At 39.9% G+C, this 17,944-nt stretch overlaps 1 protein-coding gene and 1 pseudogene across 1 annotated transcript in view; both read right to left on the reverse strand.

Moving 5' to 3' along the window:
• Positions 1 to 17,944, reverse strand: part of fred (friend of echinoid) — a 401,947-nt gene that overhangs the window by 310,043 nt on the left and 73,960 nt on the right. The window contains exon 4 of the mRNA XM_086832363.1: positions 5,105 to 5,144. The gene's annotated coding sequence lies outside the window, so the exon portion shown is untranslated. The remainder of the gene's footprint in view (positions 1 to 5,104; positions 5,145 to 17,944) is intronic.
• LOC110187523 (uncharacterized) lies at positions 11,672 to 12,390 on the reverse strand (annotated as a pseudogene).

Below are 17,944 nucleotides of genomic sequence, written 5' to 3' on the forward strand. Positions count from 1 at the left end.
GAAATAAAGTCATTTAATGACTGCAATTTCAAGACTGCAATTTCAAGCCTGAATTATCACCAGAAGATATAGATAAGCAAAGGAATATATATATTTATAAATCTCATTTGGAGTAAATGTATTAAATAATAACCTTTTGTTCGAGTTTAATCAATTTCAAAATGGAATTGCCTTTCGCCCGTTTTTAATAATTTATAGACAGACATAAAAAACTCAAGAAGATTTGGCAAAAGGCCTTCTCAGAATAACTATGACTAACCCAATCAAATTACATAGGTTTTATTATGTTTATGAAGAGGGGAGAAATTTCCTTCACAAATGCTGGGCACAGGTGGAAAGAGGGTCTGCCATTGAACAAAGTTAACCCCCGGGAATGAATCACATTTGGGCGCATTTAACGAGCATCGAAAAGGGCCACGACTCCATATCCCCGGCCGATCTCCGTTGCCTCTCTAATCAAATCTTGTGGGGAGTGTCAGTTACTCGAAGGATTGCCCTCGGGCTCCTTAGCCTCCTTTTCCTCTAATTTCCCTCCTGCAGATGCTGATGCTGATGCGGCTGTCAGTCAGTCAGTGAGTTCCCCAGTCCGAAAAGCTGTGTGCCCTCGCCTTGGAATTCGAGTGTTGCACGTGTCCTGCCAGCGGCTGTTGCAACCACCGAGAAAAAAAAATACAACCCAGAACCGGGGAACCCAATAGACAAACCCAAGCCAAAGCAACCACCAACCGAGTTTTCCCGAGTTTTCCGGGGGGCAGGCTCGTGTTTTAACAGCGGCTTTCGGTTGTGATTTAGTGGCAGCTTAGCGTCTGGCACGGGACCAGTTACCAGTAACCAGCTACCGCACTGCCTCCGCCTGCATGCACTGAGAAAAAATTCGATAGTAGACTTTTCTTATACTAAGTTTTATTAAGTTAAAGCACCTAAGAGCAGTATTCATTTCTAATACTTTAAACGTTTATATGTAGAACAATAATTTAAAATTTTTAAACATGAAAAATATAATAAAAAATAACTCAAAAATAATATAAAATAAATTATTATAATGTTAAAAGTTAAATTTTTAGTTTGAATATCTATCTTATAAACATTTTAAAATGTTCCTGATATAAAAATAAATTATATAATGATTTTTTCAGCTCTTTACACTCTTCTGCATTCCCAATTCATTTTAAATAATTTTTTAAAATAATTAAGTACCCTTTTTCTCTGCGTGTAAGAACAATTTGTGCTGCTCTCAGCAAAAATATATATTTTTCTGGGCATTTCATGCAATTATTGCCCCTGGACCAGACATATCCCAGACCGAGAATAGCGAGTTTGCACGCTCAACAAATTTTCACACAAGATTTTCCAGCCTCGCTTTGCATTCCTTCCCTCCCCGATCCACAAAAAAAAAAGAAAATTCCTCACCCTTGTTGGGTTTTTTGGGTTCCACCCCCTTCCTTTAAATCCTGCTGCTCCCTGATTTTTCCAAGCCTCCCGAGTTTTCTTCCTGTTTGCCATTGTGATTTAACGCCGTTGCCGTCGACGTCGCCGTCGTTCTCTATCGACTTCTCACACATCATTTGGCTGCGGAAAATTCTCCCGTTTTCCTGCTGCTCATGTTTTCCTTTATTTTTTTTTTGCTTGCCCTTCTTTGGGTTTTAATTAAAAAGGCATTTTGATGATGGGCCAGACAGGAGGCGTGCCTCGAGTTGCTTTTGCCGCATTTCTGGCCCTAATGCCCATTGAGGCCCTAATTAAATGGTAAGTAAGTCGGCTTATCTGAGTGCTTGGATGGGTTAAAGATGGGCGGGTTTGGGTTGTGTATTATTTTTTTCTTTTTTGTATTCCTAACTGCATTGCATCGTAAATTTCCACGGGGACAAATTTTTGCATGCCACCCAAAATGTGGGGGGTCTTAGTAATAATGATGGGAGGGTTTTTCCGGGTGGCGCCGGCTTATCTATCGCATTCCGGGCAAGCCCACACACACACGTTGCCGAGGAGGAAAAACGGGGAAAAAAAACAGGGTAGACGCACCCTCGACACCCTGGGCTTTATTTCCCAGGTCCCTCTAGGCCTGTTACCGGCTGTCCCGCTCTTATCGCGGCAATAAATCGCATTAATTTATTGTTGTCGCCGCATATTTGGGTGGCAAGGTGGAAAATCCGCACACCCCACTCGCTTGGCCGTTTTTCGTTATTCTCTTAATGGGCTTGTCCATGAGTGGGAATAGTGGGTGGGAAATGGTGGGCGGAAAAGCGACTTGGGAAAAAGCAACAACGACAACGACAGCAACTGCATTATTATTGTTTTCCATTTAACACTTTTTAGAGGAATTGCTGGAAAGTAAACAACATGTTTGGGCAACTTGAAATATTAACTAAAAGAGGTTTTCCAAGAGCAACTTAGGTTTCCCCTCATTCTTTAGTTCCAAATCTTATTGTATATATATAATAAATATTTTCCAAGACATTATGATAATTTTATGTATTATATTTCATTTGAATTTAAATTCCACTACAACAAAAACCAAATTTAAAAATTTGTATATCCTATTATAAAACCCTTCTCAATCTTAGCATTTTCACGCTACTCTTCCCCCTATAGTGTATTAAATCATTCTTCAATTTCCCCCGCAATATACATACAACAACAAAAAATATATATCTGCATTACGTTTTTATTGTTTTCTCATTTTCTATCAGCTGCGTCAGCATTTCTGCCTTCTCTCCTCCTCCAGGACATGAGCCATGTGCGAAATTGTTGCCTAAGATCCCAATCAAGGACCGGCGGCCAGGACACGACGCGGGGCTGGCAGAATATTTATAACACTACGGCTGCAATTTATTATGCAGTGTCTGGGACATTGGTCAGTGTGGAGTTTTGGCTACTTTAACGTGCCAGTCACCAAAGATGTCACCTATAAGGGGGTTGGGAGGGGTGCCTGGCCCACACACACACACACACAGAGGAAACCTGGCCAAGATTTATGCACTCAAGTTATGGCGGAGCAGACTGCAACTTTATCGTTGCCACCGACAGCATTGTACACCGAGAGAAAGAATAATATGGAAAACAAAAATATAAATATGCATAAACATAAAAATAAATTATAAATCAACTAATGGATATTAGTTGTAAGATTTCTTAGTTTCATAAACATTTTAAATTGAATTTTCTATATGATTTTATTGCAACTTTTATTATTTTTGTACTTGCACTTTGTACTTTTCTTATACCAACTTGACCCTAATGCAACACATTTTCCCTTCGCTGTCCTCCTACCCATTTTCCACATTTCCTCGACATTTCCTGTTGCCGTCCGTTATCAGTTGGCCAAAGTTGTGTGTTGTCGACTGCAGATCTTTTTGCAAGCATTTTCAGCATAGAACAGAAAACTGTGACTACATTTAAATAAATACACATAAGCACAACCAGAAAAGAGGGGAGTAAAGTTGTAAGAGTACCATCTAGACTAGATTTCAACTACATATAAATAAATAAGAAGTTCATGATACATTTAAAGATTAAGGGAACTGTAAATTTGTGATTGTGGAAAAAGGGGTTTGCCTTCTTGACTTGGAATTATATTTCTATTTATTTTCCAATTTAATATTTCCTTAAAGAATATATAAAACAAAAAAAAAACTAATAAACCTTTTTTGATCCTTGAACTCCTCGCTCCTAAAAATCTCTTGGAAATCCGCTTACAAACCAAGCCAAATGAGGCAAACCCATGGAAACTAAGCTGAATGGACGTCCCTTTGGCCCCTTCCCTTTTTACATTTTCATCAGCGTCATCATCGGGATCAGGATCATCATCATAATCGCAATCATAATCAGTAGCAGCAGGAGCAGCATAAAAACTAATTAAGCATCACATTTCACATCCAATTCGACCTCGCTCCCCCGGGTATCCGCAAATGGCAGCAAAAATAATATTGCAAAAAAATCGAAGCAAAATCGAGGAAAAACAAAACCGAAATCGAAATATAAGCCAAATAAATTTCCCGTTCACCAAATTCGCTTTCATAATTAATATGAAAAACAAGAGCAGGGATCTGGTGGGGATGCCAAGGATGTGAAGGAGCTACCGACCAGTCATGGCTGCCATGACAACAAATGGAAATGAAAAGGAAAATGGATGCTAGGTTGCGATGTGAAGGCGAAAACTTCAATAACTTTGAAGGTCTCTGGCTTCCGGATTGATGTGCATTACACAACGACTAATCCGTATCCGCATCCGCATTCGCAGTTGGAAAAGAAAACTGCAGCGAAGGCTGAGCATGTCGGAAAACTTCCGTTACACTTGGGAGAAAAATGATGAGGTCTATTTAAATATATATAAAATATATCGGAATATCACTAGAGTTTTGACATCCCTTGGAATTTATGGAACTCTCTAAAATATGACAATAACTAGGGGTTTTTATATTGCTTAAGAACGTATCTAAAATAAAAACAATTTTTAATTAGCAACATTTGATTAATTTTTTATAGAGGTTTATCTAGAAATTTCTTTTTAAATTTATAACCTTCCAGGGCATTATAATCTTAGTCAGGAGCTTGTAAGTATGTGAAGGAGTCATAAAGCATATATATTCTTGATCAGCATGAACAGCTGAATCGATTTAACTATGTCCGGTTGAAAACAAAATTTTGAAAATTTTCCCAATTTTTTTTCAGTGTTAAAAGTAACAAAAAATTAAGAAAAATTTTAATTTTCTAAAATTTTAAATTGAGTATGCTTATTTATAAATCTAATAAGAAATAACATAGGACAGCTTACCGAATCAAAATTAAGCCTTTTTTGGGTTAGTTATAATATTTTCTAATTTTGATTTTTCAAAAAAAATTTTCTTATAAAAATATCATTATATATCCACTCAAAAAATACGAACATTTAGCTTATAATCAATTTACAATACGATCCTACAACTCAATTGCAAACTGTTAGGGTAAATAAAGTTTTTATTCTATCAAAAATATCTGTAAAATAAAAATAAAATCTCAATCATAAAGTTAATAAAGAGTTGTTTTAAACCCAAGTTGTTATTATTGTTGTATAATATTAATAAAGTAAAATTTCATAAGAAAAGAAAAAATAAATAAAACTCACCATTATTATATTATTAATTACATTTCCTTCAGTGCAATATCTGAAAAAAAAAGAAAACAATATCAAAAATCAAACAATTGTCTTTTCTACAATGGCACACAACATTCATTGTGCACCGACACAGCCAGCAATTGATGTGTTGTTTTCCACCAGCTGCTGGAGTAGCTGGGAAAAGCCGAAGGAAAATCTGCTGGAACAAGAGGCGGAAGGCAGAAGGAAAAGCCAAAAGAAGCTGCAGCATTGCATGGTTTAATCAGCAGCTTACAAGGGTAAACAATGGCGAAGAAAACGAAGAGAGGAGCGAGTGGAGAGTGAAGGACCAAAGGGGAAAAGCCAAAAAGTGCATCATGAATGGAGGAAAAGCTGGGTGGAAAATGGTCGACGGTGGGAGGAGGAAGGAGGGACATGGGTCTGCCTGTAAATGCGATCCATCAAAATGAAATTGAAATCTTTTGCTCATTTTTGAGCTTCGCAAATGGGGGATAAGAGATTCGAGAGAGGATGACGACGTGGAGCACAGATACCAAAAATTGGGATTGAAATTCGCATTTGGCATTGCAGTTTGTCTTTGGCTTGACTTGGCTGATGCTTCCTTTACGGCTTCAACTCTTGGTCCTGCGAGCAGCTCCCAGCTCCCAGCTTGCTGCTCCCTGCTCCTGCAGGATGCTGCCTCCCCCTTTTTGCCATGTCAATCAATGTCAATAAAACAATTACTGTCACTTGCAGCTGGGCTAAGGCGGCAAGGACAAGCGAAAGGGAAAAGAGAAAGAGAGACAGACTGAAAGGACCAAGTGTGGGCGGATCAGGCGGTCGTTTTGGTATGAAAAAGGATGAACAGCCAACGACTTTGGACTTGGTGTCATGTTCGAGTAGCTGGGAGAAAAAGGGGAGTAAAACCCATGGTGTGGAGTATGAGAAGAACGTAACCCTGCAGTTGTCGCAGCTGGAGTTTTGAAATCGATGCGAAGTCCGCCCACAAGCTGGCCCACAGATGCACTGGCTAAAAAATGGGAAAATATATGGAAAAGTAAGAAATATTTCATATAATATTATTTAAAAATATTGTAAATAACACAACTAATCTATCAAAGGTTCTAGAAATATTACTTATTCTTTCAGAAGTCCTACATTATATTTAACAACACATTTACGCTGTATTTGGAAACTTAAAAGTAGTAAAATATACATTTAGAGACCTTTTTAAAAGGTTTTAAAAACCCTAAGAGGTAGCTAAAGCCCCTAAGAAGTTGCTTAATCTCCTAAGATGTTTCCAAAGCACCTAAAAAGCAATATTTATTAAAAGACCCCTTTAGATTTTAATATTACTTGTACACAAATCCCCTTCACTCAATAATTATAACCGATTTCTTTCCGTGCAAGCTCCCTTGGCTCGGATTCCAGCTCCCTGGAGAAACTTCTTTGCTTGCTCTGTCTCTCTACCACAATTTGAGGTAAAGTGTTTGCGGTTCTGGATCTCCGCCCTCTTATTGGCAATAAAACCCTAGACTCCCTAAACTCCCCCGGCTCCAATTCCAACTCCAAACAGAGAGTACACTTCGACTCAACTCCATTGCCAATGTGACAAATGGTTTGCTTTGGACATGGCCTGCCATCGGCATAATCGTTCAGTCATTGCAGTTTTGCAGTTTCTGTTGCACAACGTTATTTTGGGCAGGAAGGGAATTCGGAATCGGCATTTGGTATCCCCATGGAAGTTACAACACAGTGAGTGTCTAGTTTCGAGTTACATTGTCTTCCTCTCCACATCGAAGTTGCGTTGACAGACATCGACATTTGGCTAAGTTTTGAGGGTTTGAGGGTTTGGTTGCTCAGCATCCTCGCATGCATTATACATGAACGTCGAAGGGAGAACCTGAGTTGGATGAAGGTAATGATGAATCCCACCCACAGTTGGAGGAGTTACAATCGAGGAGGGAGTAACCAATTTGGCAAGCCATGCCAAACTTTGTGTTTAGCCAACATTTGGAATTTAAAGTAAGAGTGAGAGACAACTGTGACACGGGAAATGTGCTCCAAAAATCTAGATTATCTTCTAACTTATAAATAGGCTATTTTAAGAAACAAAGTATACATTTTTTATACTAGAACCAAGAGACATTGTCATTAATTTATATTATTTGCCTTCTTTTTAGAACTTTGCTTGCAATTTCTTTAAATATATGAGATTGATAGTTTCAATATGATAACTAACATTAAAATAGTTACAAGTATACCAAAAGTTTCTATTAGTCCTTATTCTTTGAAGCTTGAAAAGTTTTTTGGGTAAAAGGGGAAGAACCATTGGCTTGGTGAAAATCGCCCAAGGAGCTTTGTTCGTCTCAACTCATTTCGACAGTCAGTCTGGGATTGTGCAATGCAACTGCCACTGTGATTGGCTCAGGAAGCATAGAAACAGGTCTTATCTGCCATACTCTGAAATAATCTGAGGCTGATTGGATGCTGCTCTCTGTCTGGCTCCTGCTGGCTGTTCAATAATAAAAGAAGGAAAGAAGGATGGAAGGAAGGCCTATGCTTATGTAGGCGGTTACCTAAAGGTTACGAATGGTTATTGGAAAGAAGCTAAACGAAGAAGCCAACAAAGGCAGTCAAAAATAGCTAATAAGAAAAATTAATCGAGTATATATTTATCTATATATCTTTTAACTAAAATGTTTATTTGCCCCTGCAGCTTGTTAATCATTCTCCAATAAATATCCATTATTCATTTGGCACTACTACTTCCCTAGTCGCACATTCGACATGCTCCTAACCTGGAAACCCAATTAATTGATAGATTATGAAGGCCTAATACCTAACCGACCTAATGAATACAATTACAATTAGCCAATTAGGTAATCGTCTTAGATGCTTGACAGATACTCGGATGCATAAGTATGCAGACAAGCTTAGAGCTCGAAACTCTAAGGTGCATGTCAGGTGTATCTGTTCTGTGACAGATTCCGCCCACAGATCGGATCACTGCATTATTCATGCAGTGCTGGAAAAACGCTAGCGTCATTCTGTGGAAAATGCTAGATACGATGACGACGAGGTGAGAAAGTGACAAACGAGCTGTAAAAATTGTTCCACACGAAACCAAATGAAATATTCACGAAATTGTTGAAGGAACTGCAAATGAATTATAAAACGTGCACGCTTACCGAAGGCGACAGATGAAGAGACATGGTTATGGTTGGGTTTTGGAAAACATGGAGTGGGGGATCCGCATCCGCATCCGGATCCGGATCCCTTGAATTGATGTCAAATGGTGATGATGATGTGACATTCAATGATGATGGATATTGAAAAGTGTTCGAGCGAGGGATGTCAATGAAAACGGAAGCGTATTTATAGAACCGAATTGCAGCTAAAGAGTGGAAATATGGGAAGCATATATATTATATATTTAAAGATAAATATCTTCAACAACAATTAAAGTCAAATAAAACACTAAAGACTTAAAATGGATCACTTATAACTATATTTTGAAACGAAAACAAAATAAACTTAAACATTAATAAATTGGGTTCAGGTGATCAGTTCGTTATCCTTGGTACGTTCATCTGCTTTCCTTCTCTTTATCGGGATCATCGGTGGACTCCTATCTCGTGTGATGCCTTAGGGCAGTGCCCACTTGGGAACTCCGCACACGCATTGCTTGATCTTGGTATCCAGTTTTTCTAAGAGAGCGATCAGTTCCTTGCACAGAGCATCCTGCTTGGGGCAACCATCGCAGGTATTACCACCAGGTCCACATCCGCAACTCTTTGGTGGAGATGGAGGTGGCTTAGGTCCACCGGGCTTAGGTCCTCCTGGCTTAGGTCTTCCTGGCTTAGGTCTTCCTGGCTTAGGTCCACCGGGTTTAGGGCCACCGGGCTTAGGTCCACCGGGCTTAGGACCACCGGGCTTGGGGTCCTTTGGTGGCTTTGGTGCTGGTGGGCACGGTGCTGGTGGAACAACTGGAGGTGTGCACGGTGGTGGTGGAACAACTGGAGGTGGACAAGGTGGTGGTGGAACAACTGGAGGTGGGCACGGTGGTGGTGGAACAACTGGAGGTGGGCACGGTGGTGGTGGAACAACTGGAGGTGGGCACGGTGGTGGTGGAACAACTGGAGGTGGGCACGGTGGTGGTGGAACAACTGGAGGTGGGCACGGTGGTTTTGGAACAACTGGAGGTGGGCACGGTGGTGGTGGAACAACTGGAGGTGGGCACGGTGGTTTTGGAACAACTGGAGGTGGGCACGGTGGTGGTGGAACAACTGGAGGTGGGCACGGTGGTGGTGGAACAACTGGAGGTGGGCACGGTGGTGGTGGAACAACTGGAGGTGGGCACGGAGGTTTTGGAACAACTGGAGGTGGGCACGGTGGTGGTGGAACAACTGGAGGTGGGCACGGTGGTGGTGGAACAACTGGAGGTGGGCACGGTGGTTTTGGAATAACAGGAGGTGGGCACGGTGGTGGTGGAACAACTGGAGGTGGGCACGGTGGTGGTGGAACAACTGGAGGTGGGCACGGTGGTGGTGGAACAACTGGAGGTGGGCACGGTGGTTTTGGAACAACTGGAGGTGGGCACGGTGGTGGTGGAACAACTGGAGGTGGGCACGGTGGTTTTGGAACAACTGGAGGTGGGCACGGTGGTGGTGGAACAACTGGAGGTGGGCACGGTGGTGGTGAAACAACTGGAGGTGGGCACGGTGGTTTTGGAACAACTGGAGGTGGGCACGGTGGTGGTGGAATAACTGGAGGTGGGCACGGTGGTGGTGGAATAACTGGAGGTGGGCACGGTTGTGGTGGAGGTACTGGAGGTGGATTTGGTTTAACAGGTGGTTTTGGTGCTGGTGGTCGGGGAGGTGGAATAGGTTTAACAGGTGGCTTTGGTGCTGGTGGTCGGGGAGGTGGAATAGGTTTGACCGGTGGCTTTGGTGCTGGTGGTGGTGGGCAGCCACAGTCAGGCTCTACTACAGTAGGCAATCCAGTCGAACTACCGATCAGCAGAACGCTCACTTTAAAAATAAGAAAACACTCGGAATAAGTTGAACATATAATAAAAATGTACAAGATCAGCGGATATTACCAATCAAAATGCGAAGTGTTAACTTCATTTTGATAATCTGTCTTTGTCGAGTCTTTCAGGTGCAACTAGCTTCACTGGAGGAAGCTAAGTCGCTGACTGCTGGCTTTCTTCGACATTGCGATCCCATTTTATAGTCGAAAGTTGTAGTTATTAATAATATAGGTAAATAAAGTCTTATTTCGATCCCTTCGTTACCGTCCAACTGTTTGCCAATATTAGCCTTAAGCATCGGCTCGGGAGTTTGCCCAAGTTCAAGGTTAAGCATACGACCCGTGTTTGCCATTGAGTGTCGCGTGCACAGAAGTTTCTATTTTGAGGTTTTGGACTGTTGTTTGGCAAGGTTTTTGCACTCGATTATTGCAGTCGCAACTCTTGATCGTACGTATTGGGAGAAATAAGTCAGCTTGACTTGAAAATACGGAAAACACCTGACATTTTATTTATTTCTGCTTTATGACACTCGTCTCCCATTTCACATGATCTTTAAATCCGATTAACATAGGTTTATAATACATTGGCTTAACATACAAAGGATTAACACCGTGACCCTTTACTAGCCCACTATTTTAACTAATAATAACTCAAATGTTTATTTGCCCAAGCAGTTTGTTAATCATTAACCAATCAATATCCATTATTTATTTAGCCCTACTACTTCCCTAGTTGCACATTCGACATGCTCCGAAACTGGAACGCCAATTAATTGATAATTATGAAGGCCTAAAACCTGAACGAACTAGTGAATACAATTACATTTAACCAGTTAACCAATTAGGTGTATCTGTTCTGTGATAGATTCCGCCCACAGATCGGATCACTGCATTATTCATGCAGTGCTGGAAAAACAATAGCGACATTCTGTAGAAAATGCTAGATACGATGAAGACGAGGTAGGAAAGTGACAAACGAGCTGTACAAATTTTTCCACACGAAACCAAATGAAATATTCACGAAATTGTTAAAGGAACTGCAAATGAATTATAAAACGTGCACGCTTACCGAAGGCGACAGATGAATAGACATGGTTATGGTTGGGTTTTGGGAAACATGGAGTGGGGGATCCGCATCCGCATCCGGATCCGGATCCCCTGGAATAGATGACAAATGGTGATGATGATGTGACATTCAATGATGATAGATTCTGGCAAGTGTTTGGACGAGGATGTCATTGGAAACGGATGTTTATAGTACCAATTGACAGCTAAACAGTAGAAATGTGGGAAGCATTTTAAAAATAGCCAGTAAGGAAGAGCTTTATATATAAAAATAATTATAAATAATATTTCGGAACCCATCTTTAACAACAATTAAAGACCAATTAAGAAACCATCGACATTAAATGCAGCAATAAAAATATATTTTGAAACGAAAACAAAAGAAACTTAAACATTAATAAATTGGGTTCAGGTGATCAGTTCGTTATCCTTGGTACGTTCATCTGCTTTCCTTCTTTTTATCGGGATCTTCGGTGGACTCCTGTCTCCTGTGATGCCTTAGGGCAGTGCCCACTTGGGAACTCCGCACACGCATTGCTTGATCTTGGTATCCAGTTTTTCTAAGAGAGCGATCAGTTCCTTGCACAGATCAGCCTGCTTGGGGCAACCATCGCAGGTATTACCACCAGGTCCACATCCGCAACTCTTTGGTGGAGATGGAGGTGGCTTAGGTCCACCGGGCTTAGGTCCACCGGGCTTAGGACCACCGGGCTTCGGGCCCTTTGGTGGCTTTGGTGCTGGTGGGCACGGTGGTGGTGGAACAACTGGAGGTGGGCACGGTGGTGGTGAAACAACTGGAGGTGGGCACGGTGGTTTTGGAACAACTGGAGGTGGGCACGGTGGTGGTGGAATAACTGGAGGTGGGCACGGTGGTGGTGGAATAACTGGAGGTGGGCACGGTTGTGGTGGAGGTACTGGAGGTGGATTTGGTTTAACAGGTGGTTTTGGTGCTGGTGGTCGGGGAGGTGGAATAGGTTTAACAGGTGGCTTTGGTGCTGGTGGTCGGGGAGGTGGTTTAGGTTTGACCGGTGGCTTTGGTGCTGGTGGTGGTGGGCAGCCACAGTCAGGCTCTACCACAGTAGGCAATCCAGTCGAACTACCGATCAGCAGAACGCTCACTTTAAAAATGAGAAAACACTCGGAATAAGTTGAAGATATAACATGAAAATACAAGATCAGCGTATATTACCAATCAAAATGCCAAGTGTTAACTTCATTTTGATAATTTCTCTTTGTCGAGTCCTTTAGGTGCAACAAGCTTCACTGGAGGAAGCTAAGTCGCTGACTGATGCCTTTCTTAGACACTGCGATCCCATTTTATAGTCGAAAGATGTAGTTATTAATAAATATAGGTAAATAAAGTCTTATTTCGATCCCTTCGTTGTCGTCCAACTGTTTTCCAATAATAGATTTAAGCATCGGTTCGGGAGTTTGCCCAAGTTCAAGGTTAAGCATACGACGTGTTTGCCATTGAGTGTCGCGTGCACAGACGTTTCTATTTTTATGTTTTAGACTGTTGTTTGGCGAGGTTTTCGCACTTGCAACTTTTGATCGTACTTATTGGAAGATATAAGTCAGCTTGACTTGAAATTACCGAAAATATCGATATGTCCAGAATATATATCATTCGGAAAATTTTCTTTTGGAACAAATATAATAAATAGTAATAAGTAACATATCTTTCTCTATTTAAATATCGGTGGAATAACATAACATATAGAAAGTATTAAAAATATAGCAAAAATATATTATTTAATTAATTGGTCCAAAAAATCAAACCAAAAATCGGTTTACCGCTCATATGTATAAATAGAAAGGCTAAAATATCGATTTATATATGAACTTCCTATTTTCATTGTCAATAGATCGATATTATTATTTATTTTTAAGTTATCCACCTATATAACACATGTATTGTTATTTGATATTTCAAGCTACCAACATTATTGTGGTCCTTATTATCTTATTGTAGTATTGTAATTAATATGCTTTAAATTTATTTGTATCTTATTGTATATTTATCTCAAAAGACTCCTTAAATACCAATGAAATCGTCATAGATAACTTATATAACCTGTAAAGTGGTTTCAAAACCCTAACTGAACTTCACAAAAACAAACTACATTCCATGTTTTTTCAGTACAACTCAACTTTGTCTACTTTGGCAAGCTACCCATAAAATCCAACTAATCAAATAATCAAATAAACTCCAATTTCGGTGTTTATCAGCTGCAACAAAGTGCACTTTGCCTATGATTTTGTGAGCACAACAAAGACTTTGATCCGCGAAGCACTTTGCATTCCGCATTTCGAATTTTGCATTTGCATTTTGCTGGGGGTGAAATTGCCGTGCGGACAATGCCGGGGATGTCTGGAAACGGGCAACAAAATGCCATAAAGTAGTGGCACTGCGATATGCATCTGCCGCGGGCAGTGTCACAATGCCACCAAACGTAGATCGTAGATGCTTCTACCAGAGACAATCTAGAGCTACAGATCCGACGACTCCGCCTCCACAGCCACATCCACATCCACATCCATTCTGTCCCATCGAGAACTCGTGTCGCCACTGACACGTAAACTATTTGGCACGCAATGCACTTGGCGACTTGCTGATGTTGACGCACATAAAATGCCAAATGCTGTGAAGGATGTCGATGGCGTTGGAGGAGATGCCCTCCTACTTTTGGCAATCCCACCATGCCTCCTGGTCTGCAGTATTTACCCGCTTTTCATTCTCCTCCTCCTCCTCCACCAGCTGCTGGTGGAAAAGCCAGCAAGCAATTTGCTAGAGACTTCGCTCCTCAGCTCTTCGCTGCAAGCTCTTCGCTTCTGGCAGCGGCATAATGCGATTTGGGAATTGATTGCGCCAGGCACTCGACAAATGTGTGCAGGAGGAGTGCACAGTAAGAAATAATGGGTTTACAATTAAAATGTATCAAAATATAGGAGAAGTAATCTAATAATAGGGAGAGATTGAAGGTTAGATCTGCTAAAAAATGGTTTATTGAAAGGAAACCCATCGCCAGGCACTCGACAAATGTGTGCAGGAGGAGTGCACAGTAAGAAATAATGGGTTTACAATTAAAATGTATCAAAATATAGGAGAAGTAATCTAGTAATAGGGAGAGATTGAAAGTTAGATCTCCTAAAAACTGGTTTATTGAAAGGAAAACCATCAATTTAGTTTATATTCCTTAACAAACTCCACTCAACTATTCTCTTATTAGATTCTAAAAGTTAAATTACATAATTTCCTGTAGTGTATCCCACTCGTTTCGATAGCAACCTCAACTCCTTGTTCACCGCGAAAGAACCCTTAACATCAACTAGCTGCAAAAACTCCCACTGAATTCCGCACTCATTTTACGCAAATTACATTTTGCGTTTCGCTGGTCGGTCAACCCCGAATAAAACCGTAAACCACAAAGACCAAAATACATTTAGTATATAGAGTTTTTAATATTGCCCATTCATCAGGACGAAGGCAACCCAGCAGTGTGGGTTTTAGAGAAAGTTGAGATGATGCCAAGGAAGGACACATATAGAGAGTTTTGCCACTTGTTGTAGACGATGCCCCATGTTTTGTAAGCCTGTCATTCACTGTGACTTTATTGACGGGCCTCTCTGTACTCTGGCTTGACAGGCGTCCGCCTGGTCACGTGTTGCCAACAATTCAATTTTGAAACTCGTAACCCACTTTGCCACCCCAGACCAAGCCACCAACCAGATTCTACCACTTGAATGCACAGAGAAAAATGATTAAAAGAGTGATTAGTTTAGTGATGAATATCAAAGATATTACAGATGTTTATAAATGTAATTAAACAGGAGGATTATCTATTAGGTAAAACATTATCTTTATAAACTAAACTCGAATTTCTTTGAGTGCACTGAGGTCAGCATGACGCATTCATTCATCTCCAGAGCAGGCAAAGCGGACAGCGCAGGACACGACAGGAGGACTCCTTTCCCTTTTGCAGGAGAACCCTTCGCAGTCGTAGTCCTTGTCCACTTGTCCCATACACTTCTGTTTTGCAACTAACAAATACAACAACAACTGCCAAGCTGCTGATTGCGTTGACAACATTGTGCCATTGTGTGTCTGGGCCATAACGCAAATAGAGATGGCCAATCACATCACGGAGCCCATAAAAATAAGAACAGCAACAACAAAGAATATAATGCCCAAGAGTTTGGTGAACTTTTTAACTTTATTTCATTATATTTCTCACGAACTATGTACTTTGAGACTTGTTTATTATCATTATCATTTGGCATTGTTGTCACCTAATAGTTTTAAAGTATTATTGGAATTTTAAAGGGTTTAAAAGGTTTTTACTGTTTTCTTCGATATTATTTTATAGAAATCCCTTAGTTTATGGTTAAGTTTAGATATTTTATTTTATTTATTTATATTTATTTATTTTATATTTTTGAAGCTCTGTCTTTCCTTTTGTAATCAGTCTCGTGTCACGAGCTGTCTATACAGTTCGATGAGGACTTCTCTTTGATCCCAAAGTTTGGTTTGTCATCGTCGTCGTATTCAAGGCCTATATGAGACAGCTCGTAAATCACACAAATGTATGCACCCCTTGGCATGCTCCGCCCCCAATTTGAGGGGCAGACAACAGCCCCATATTTACCGTAGCAACAACTGGCAGCGAACGGCACTTTTCTGCCACTCCCAGTGGTTAGGTTGAAGCGCACACAAAAAAAAAATTAATTAATTAATAAATTTATTAAAATTAAGAAAATACAAAAAGAAATTTTTTAAAATTTGCAAGACAATTGTAAGATAAATTATTAAAGTTGTTAAACTATAAAGTGCAAGTTTAGCATCAAAAAAGCATGTTGCCCAACATTTACTTTGCAACTTTAGCCTGGCAACATTTTCTCGGCCATTCTACCATGTTAAATGCAAGTATTCTGTCTAAGTACAAGTATATTGATTGATTTTAGTGACTTTCAAGACTTTTTAAGTTTTTTAATTAGTTACACTATAAACTATAGTATTTTTCTCCATGTAGTAGACATGCATGTGCTCTCCGGGATCCCTGAAACCCTGGGCGATACCAATTTGAATTGTCTGTAGAGGAGGAGGGGTCATCATACTGCCATTGTGTTTATGGAAATTCCGGGCAGCTTTCCTTTTTTTTTTTGTTGCCCCTCCCCAATTTCCATGTTCATGTCCGTTGCCACCCTGTTTGGCCTCTGCCTCATTGTTGCTTGCTTACTACGACGTAATTGCAACAATTTTCAGATGACGCATGACACGCCCCCCTTTGTTGCTGCTGCTGTGTCTGGGCTCTGGATTTGCTTGATTTACTTGTTTGGGTTTTGATTTCCGTTTGATTTGTGCGATGAATTCCGGGAATGAGAGTGGAAGTAAGGAGGTGGAGACGGAATGCGGAGGGGCCCTTGTGCCGGAAAGCGTCTTTCGTTAATCGCCTCCATTTTCAGCCGGAGTCTGTCTAATGGTTTAATGAATTCAACTGTCTGGCCGCCCCATACCAGGGATCCCATTTCGTAGCTTTTACGAGCGAAACACTTAAATGCAATGGCCAAGTATATTTCACAATGGAGTGCGATTCCAGCTTAATTATGCGCAGGCAGCAGCCAGCCAGACCGAAACCCAAACCCAAAACTCAAGTCCTTCGAGGAAAACGTAAAGGAAAACGAATATGAAAACCTCAAACCCAAAAACTCAGACCAAAAACTCAAACCCAACCAAAGTCCACACTCAATCTAAGCGGGGCGGGATTCCCCCTAACAAAAAATAGGATATAAAATGGGAAAAGGACACGGTCATCAGCTCTGGGTTCGGCATTTCAAAAATTTGCACAGAAAAGCTGAAAGACAAGCTAAAGCCAGTGCCGCATCAACTACCAACAAACAATTATTTATGGGTGTAAATATAAAGGAGTAGACAAGGAAAATACCTGGTATAAGGTACATATAGACATATAAATATCATGGGAACTAATAAATTATATATAGAATAAGATAAGTAAGTAAGCTGTATAAATTAAGAAACTGTAAGAGATATACTTTTTAAATCAGCAAATTTTTAAAATATAATTTTCCTTTTTAACAATAAATAAATCTACTTTTAGGTAGACAGAAACCTTTTATATGCGCTTTTTATACCCTTGGGTATTATAATTTTAGGTAAAAGGAGTGAAGGAGTCATTTTCGACCTTATAAATCATATATATTCTTGATCAGAATGGAGAGCTGAAACGATCTAGTCATATCTGGTACAAATTAATTTTTTTTCAAAATTTTCTAAAATTTATAAAGCATTAAAAATTTTCAAAAATTGAAAACAAAATTTTTGCATTTTCTACATTTAAAAATAAATATGCAGAATTTTTAACCTTCGATAAAGTAGCATAGAACAGCTTTTCGAAACAAATGCCTTTTTGGCTTAGTTATAAGTTTTTCAAAATTAGATTTGTATAAAAATTTGTCATATAATAACATCAAAGGTATTATAATTTTAGTCAGAAGATTAAAAGCCTATGAAGGAGTCATTTCCAACCCCATAAATCATATATATTCTTGATCAGCATTAACAGACGAATCGATCTAGCCATCTCCGACAGAAAATGAAAATTTTTAATTTTTTTCAATATTTTATAATCAAATTGAATTGTTCAAATTTTCACAATTTGATAAAAATTCAAATTTTTAAAAACTTTATATTCAGTATGAAGATTGATAAACCTCATTAAAACTAAGTAATAACAGCTTTCCGAATTGAAATTA

The sequence above is a fragment of the Drosophila serrata genome, unplaced genomic scaffold (assembly GCF_035046125.1).
Source record: "Drosophila serrata isolate PLE 108 unplaced genomic scaffold, ASM3504612v1 contig_249, whole genome shotgun sequence".
Classification (NCBI taxonomy): domain Eukaryota; kingdom Metazoa; phylum Arthropoda; class Insecta; order Diptera; family Drosophilidae; genus Drosophila; species Drosophila serrata.